Below are 6,156 nucleotides of genomic sequence, written 5' to 3' on the forward strand. Positions count from 1 at the left end.
ACCGGCGGACTCACCACTAAACAAGTTAGCCGCCGAAGATTCATCCGAAGAGCTGTGCAAAGAGCAGGCAGCAGGCAAGGCTCGATGAGACAGACGTGAGTCATATCCGAACCGAGTCCAGCTTTACTGCGTCCCCGTGCAGCAGCAGCAGCAGCAGCAGCAGCGCCGAGTCTTCGTCGCCATCGCCGCCAAATTCTCCGGCGCAGCGAGCTACGAGCGGCCGTGACGTCACCCCGTTCTATCAGAGCCGCTGAAGGAGGCGGGGCTGAGATACACCACGTGGTACTATCATGTAAACAATAAACACTGAGGCTGGGGGTCAATGTAACCTGTTAAAAAAAACACTGTAAAAAGCCAACGACGTACAATTGCGTTGTATTTCCTTTTTCCGAGGTGGGTCTGCATGTTGAATTGGCACAAGTTTTACCCCGGAGAAATGTGGCGTAGGAACCCGGGAGCCTTCCGCACTGAAACCAAGCGCACTAACCACGTGCCCTCCACCCCCTGCTGCATGTATGCATATGTATCCAATTGAATATATATATATATATATATATATATATATATATATATATATATATATATGTGTGTGTGTGTGTGTGTGTGTGTGTGTGTGTGACATGATATGCATTCATTCATCATGCTATTTCTTTTATATGTGAATATTTGGTATCTTTTCTCAGCTTTTCTGCTTTAGATATTTAATGCATGTAAAAATAACTACTAGAATAAGTAAGTTTGCAATAAATCTGTTACTGTACACACAGTGGACCTACCCTGCCCACTGCACATACTGAATTGTGTCCCGCTTACGGGGCACTAGTATTTTATACCAGATGGACCCAGAAGGCAAATAAAGTTGATCATTTTAATGCAGCAAGATAATGCACAGAAAGTTATCATCTATGATGTATACAATTTTGCACTGGTCCCCATCGTGGCAGAGAGTAGTGTTGAGATGATCACAAATTCTGTCGATGGAAATGGCCGTGGCGGAGCTGCCCCCAGGCAGAGCGCAGGGACCAACTGGTGGCAGTAGGTTTGTGGGGAAGGTGTCTTGTCAGTGATCTGTAAAAAGTGAGGAGTGAGAGAGAACATTGACATTTGCGCATGGTTCCTATTGGTTGAGAGCTGATGACTAATAAGAAACACCTGCTTTGTTTAGAGATTAAAGCTGATGTTAATTAGATGATTCTGAGTGAGTCCTCTGGTAGAAGTTAAGCTGTGTCGCATTTCCATATGTTTCATTCGCTTACCTTACCTTAAAACATGCCAAATTTATAATATTTATTACGTAATGCATTCATATAAAGAAAGCAAAACCTGTCATTTTCTCATGTAAAAATGACACACCCTGTATATTAAGACGGATTTTTGTTGACCATAATTTCAATGTGAGCAGCATAGTGCCTTAGTGGTTAGCACTGTTGCCTCACAGCGAGAAGGTCATGGGTTCAATTCCTGCCTCTGGCCTTTCTGTGTGGAGATTGCATGTTCTCCCCATGTTTGCATGGGTTTCCTACCACATCCAAAGACATTCGGGTTAGGTGGATTGGAATCTTTAAATTGTCCGTAGGTTTGTGAGTGGGTGCAAATGTGTTTGTTTGTCTATTTGTGGCTCTGTGACAGACTGGCATCCTGTCCTGGGTGTACCTCGCCTCGTGATCTATGACTGCTGGGATAGGCTCCATCCCCCCCGCGACCCTAAGTGGTTGGAGATGTGTGTGTGTGTAATTTCAGTGTTTGTAGGTCACTGAAATTGGTTCTGTAATTTCTCCATGTAATGTGAAGTTGTGTCAGGAAAGGCATCCGGTGTAAAACTTGTGCCAATTCAACATGCAGATCCACCTTGGATTTGGTGTGGCGACTCTGAGTGCAAATAAGGGAGCAGCTAAAGGGACTTAACTTTTAGTCTTCCTAGAAAACCTCCAAGATTACATGTCTGCTACTGACTTGCGCTTGACTTTAAGATGACTAAGCCTTAATAATTATCCATCTATCCAAACTTCTTAACACCAGATGGAAAGCTTGTATTGGTTTTGTGCATGACAGGTGAAATGAAGATGGTGATAAAGCAGAATCCTTAAACACTACATTGATATCAAAATTCCAGGCTATTACAACCATAAACCTGAAGCACCTGTGCACTGAAGTTGTTGACCTTCATCCTCCTGCAAAGGTATCAGCATCTCCAAACATCTCTGTCTAGCAACTTCATCACGCTGTAAGCACTTCACATTTCTTTCAACCAAACAGGTTGAGATCCCAGTCACGAATGTCGCTGCTGAAACACGTCAGTGAATCTTTCAACAACTTTGATACCTGACTGATGTGTTGGAAGTTATTGAAAGCCTGGATTTCAGACTCTGCAACCTCATCCAACACCTGATCTGTCCAAAACATCGACAAAGTATGGGGTTGAACAAATCCCTGAAGCATCTCGAGAACCTCCTGGGAAACTGTCTTGAATCTGTATGATAGATTATTCAGTGGACCACAACTGACCCACATTTTACATCAAATCATGTGAACTTAAAAGTGTTTCTTAAACTGTTTAAAAATGACTATGAAGTCTAATAGATAATGTATTTATACTTGAGTATATTACTGTTGGAGTGGTAAACAGATGTACTGTTTTTGGATATTTGAGGAGTCAGGTGGTCTGTGAGGGTTTTTTTTTTTTTTGGATAATTAGTCCTTGGTATGGATAAGTTTAAGAAACACTGATACAGAGGGATGTATTGCGGCTCCCATCAGCACTCAGGACGCCAACAGACCAGGTAGTTAGATTTACAAGCTATCTTATGAACATGAACCAGAAAAAATAAAAATCTTTTGAAACTGACATCTAGGAAATGCCTAAAAATGATCCGGATCTGGGCATAATTCTAGATTAGGGTTTTGCACATTTTAGTAAAAGTGCACTGTAATATCAGTAAAACCATTTGAACAGTGGCCTCTAGTGGCACATGAAGCTCATTTCCTGTGACCCCCCACCCCCCATCAATTATACATTTATTATTGAGAAATTAAAAAAGTACAAAAAAATAAATAAAAATAGCCATCCTTGTTGTAGAACTATTCAGATTTAGAAAAACCTTTGATAAAGTGAGCTGTGGCCCATCTCAGGGTATTTAAACCCACAAATACAGTAAACGTCAGACACATATTACACAAACCTTAGATACACTGATCTCTCTAGTTGGTAATTAAAACTCGGATAAAAGGTCCTGTAGTGAGACATAAACCTCAGATACGGTGACCCTTCTTTACTATGTTACATTCTTCTCATGGCGTTTAAACCTTAGATACAGTGACCTCTAGTGGTAGTTCAATCGTATTAGTCATAGAAGGAAATAAAAACACAACACAGAGGGATCATAAACAATTATGTATTGAATGATGGCTTACATATGCAGTTGTATTTCCAAGACGCTTGGCATACCTTTGTCCATTCCTCAACATTTAATAGTCTGGACGTGTTGTAACAGGCAGTTATTTAAACCTGCTGGATATTTATTTATTTCTCTTACTGGCTCACAGCTGACTGCAAAGTCATTTTCCTTATTCAATTTTTCCCTTTGTTGGGACAAACGCTCAATGGTATGTTCCACTGCGCAAAGTTTGAATTCCATTATTCATATTTTACTCACTAATCCTCCCAGTATTTAGTGACAAAAGTCATTTATAAAGTAAAACCATGTTTTTTGTTTTGTTTTGTTTTTTTTAAAAAGCTTTGCTTTTTCATCACTGGTTTAGGGAAAGCCCGACTGCACGCTGTGTTTAAAGCACACTCCTGTGAGGAAAATGCACGAGGCGCATGATATGGCACAAAGTAAGCTTGATATTAAAACCTACTGGGTCTGCATTGGACTTTGATTTTTGTTACTGGTTATGTGGTGACACTTACGAGAGCCAAACGTACCAGCTGCACCATGCATGGGTGTTAAAAAAGACTTAAGTGCTGATTCAGTGTGCCTGTGCAAGAAAAACAACACAAAACACAATCTATCGCTTGGTATGGGACAAGAATGGAGCTCAGCATGCAAAACAATGAGATGACCTTTACATGAATAGATAATGGTCTCGGCTAATACATTTGTTTTTCAGTCATTTGTCCATGTTACCTTGTAAGACAATGAAAACTGCCACTTCTAATCATACAGTATTATATGCACAAAAATGGTAGTACGAAAACCAGAGAAAAATCTACAGTGCCTCCAACAAAAAGAGGGTGAAATAAATAGTTAAAAGTTCACAATCTCCAAAAAACAAAACAAAAAAAAAAAACATTAGCCTCATCCCGTAGCTCCCATCTAAGTATAATGGGTTACAAAAACAGCAACAACTCTTGAGCTATTCAAAAGTTGCAACACCCACAGACATACAGCTTCCACAGATCTGTTTAATATGTAAGTCATTCTCTACAATAGCAACCACCACCGCCACCACCGATGAGCGCAACTGTTTGAGTAAAGCTTTTAAAAAGCAAGACTACCCTGAGAGAAGGTCTAAAATGTGGGCAAGCTTGCCAGATCAGAACTGGCTCCAATGGGTTTGGTTTATTAAAATCTGTACACTCTATTTCAATATAATCAGCACATTTTGTTCCAAGAATGTATGATATTATTTGAGTAATTGCGTAATATATAATCTCTACATAATACAATCCAAGTCCTTTGAACTATGTAGACATGTGCAAGTGTTTACTACCAACTTCAACGATACAGTCAAGGTAAGGACCTGTGGACACTAAGTTAGGATAATGTAAAAAATCTGAGATCTTCTTGAGTCCTCACAATTATTAAAGAAAAAACAAAATAAAACATAAGAAAAAAATCTAAGTGCTGTAAGTAGTTCATACACGAGGTATTGAATATCTATTTAACTGTTCTGAGTATAAAATAGAGGCAAAATATATAAAGAGCAACTCGCAGTCATGACAAAGAAACTTTTACAGACACGATACACACGTGGTCAAAGATAAAATGAGAGCTGCAGCTGCACTTCATGGAATATCGCGTACTTACAAACGCAATGCGTTTGTCGCGCTGTGAGAATTGTGCTCGCAAACAGTGAGAGGGTAACGAACCCTCCGAATTACATTGATTTGTTGCGTTTGTTCAAATCATCATGTTTATGGATATAAAGAATGAAAAGCATAAGGGGCGTCAACATAATCTGAGGTAAACCAGGCGCCCTGTGGACAGGTTGGAGAACCGGTTGCCTTGGAAGGGTCAGAGAGGTAAGTCGGAAAAAAGTGACGTAAACTGTGCTCGTGTGTAGTGAACGTTTGTTTTTCACTTACGACCAAAAGCGTGCAGGCCCGAAAAACTGTAAACCTCAAGGATTAGTTGAAACAGAAAACAAACCATTAACTACTCATTATTACCTTTTACAGTTTCCTTTTCTGTCATTGTTATTATTATTATTATTTTTATTTTTTTTATTTTTCAGCAGGGTTTTCAACTCCACCCTACCCGCCCCTCCATCGCTCAAGTATAACCACAGGTGACTAACTACAGAAGATAACAGGGTCAGGTGAGTACCATGCTACATCAGGTTCCGAAGAAGGCTATTGCAGACAATTCTACAACATGTACAACCACATTTTATACGTGTGAGTTACAAATAGTTCAAAACATGTCACCAAGAAACTAAGTACATACGAGATGTTGGATATTTAGAGTCTTAAAGGACTATTCCTCAGTCAGTATAGGATACTTCATGATACTTGACCTAAACTGTCCAAGTCTTACAGACAAAATCTGAAAAATTGCTATTCAAAAGTAGCAAATTTTGGTCAGTGTCTTTTTTCAAATAGTTATAGTGCTTTTAATGGCTTAAGACAGGGGTCTTTTTTTTTTTGTTTGTTTATTTTTTGTTTTTTTAATCTCACCCAGTGGCAATCTACAGAACATCAGTGTACATTTTATGACACTGTAGCTGCAACAGTCTTCATGTCAAGTCCAATAGGTAAAAGAACAGCTAGTGCTGTCGCATATATTTAAAAGTAGTATGCATTATCAAAAAAAAAAGAAGAAGAAGAAGGAAAACAAATACATATTTATAAATTTTTTTCAGCTCTATTCAGTTTTGTAGGAAATTAGCCTCATGTTTAGCGCCGACTTCCCACCAGTTCCTGTGAGTTTCAGG

General features: G+C 39.3%; 1 protein-coding gene across 4 annotated transcripts in view; it reads right to left on the minus strand.

Moving 5' to 3' along the window:
- mtmr3 (myotubularin related protein 3) overlaps nt 1-152 on the minus strand; it is a 63,983-nt gene extending 63,831 nt beyond the window's left edge. For all 4 annotated transcript variants that reach the window (XR_004560921.1, XR_004560922.1, XM_034171266.1 and 1 more), the window contains exon 1: nt 15-152. The gene's annotated coding sequence lies outside the window, so the exon portion shown is untranslated. The remainder of the gene's footprint in view (nt 1-14) is intronic.
- Nucleotides 153-6,156: the final 6,004 nt, after the last annotated feature.

The sequence above is a fragment of the Thalassophryne amazonica genome, chromosome 5, assembly GCF_902500255.1.
Source record: "Thalassophryne amazonica chromosome 5, fThaAma1.1, whole genome shotgun sequence".
Lineage (NCBI taxonomy): Eukaryota > Metazoa > Chordata > Actinopteri > Batrachoidiformes > Batrachoididae > Thalassophryne > Thalassophryne amazonica.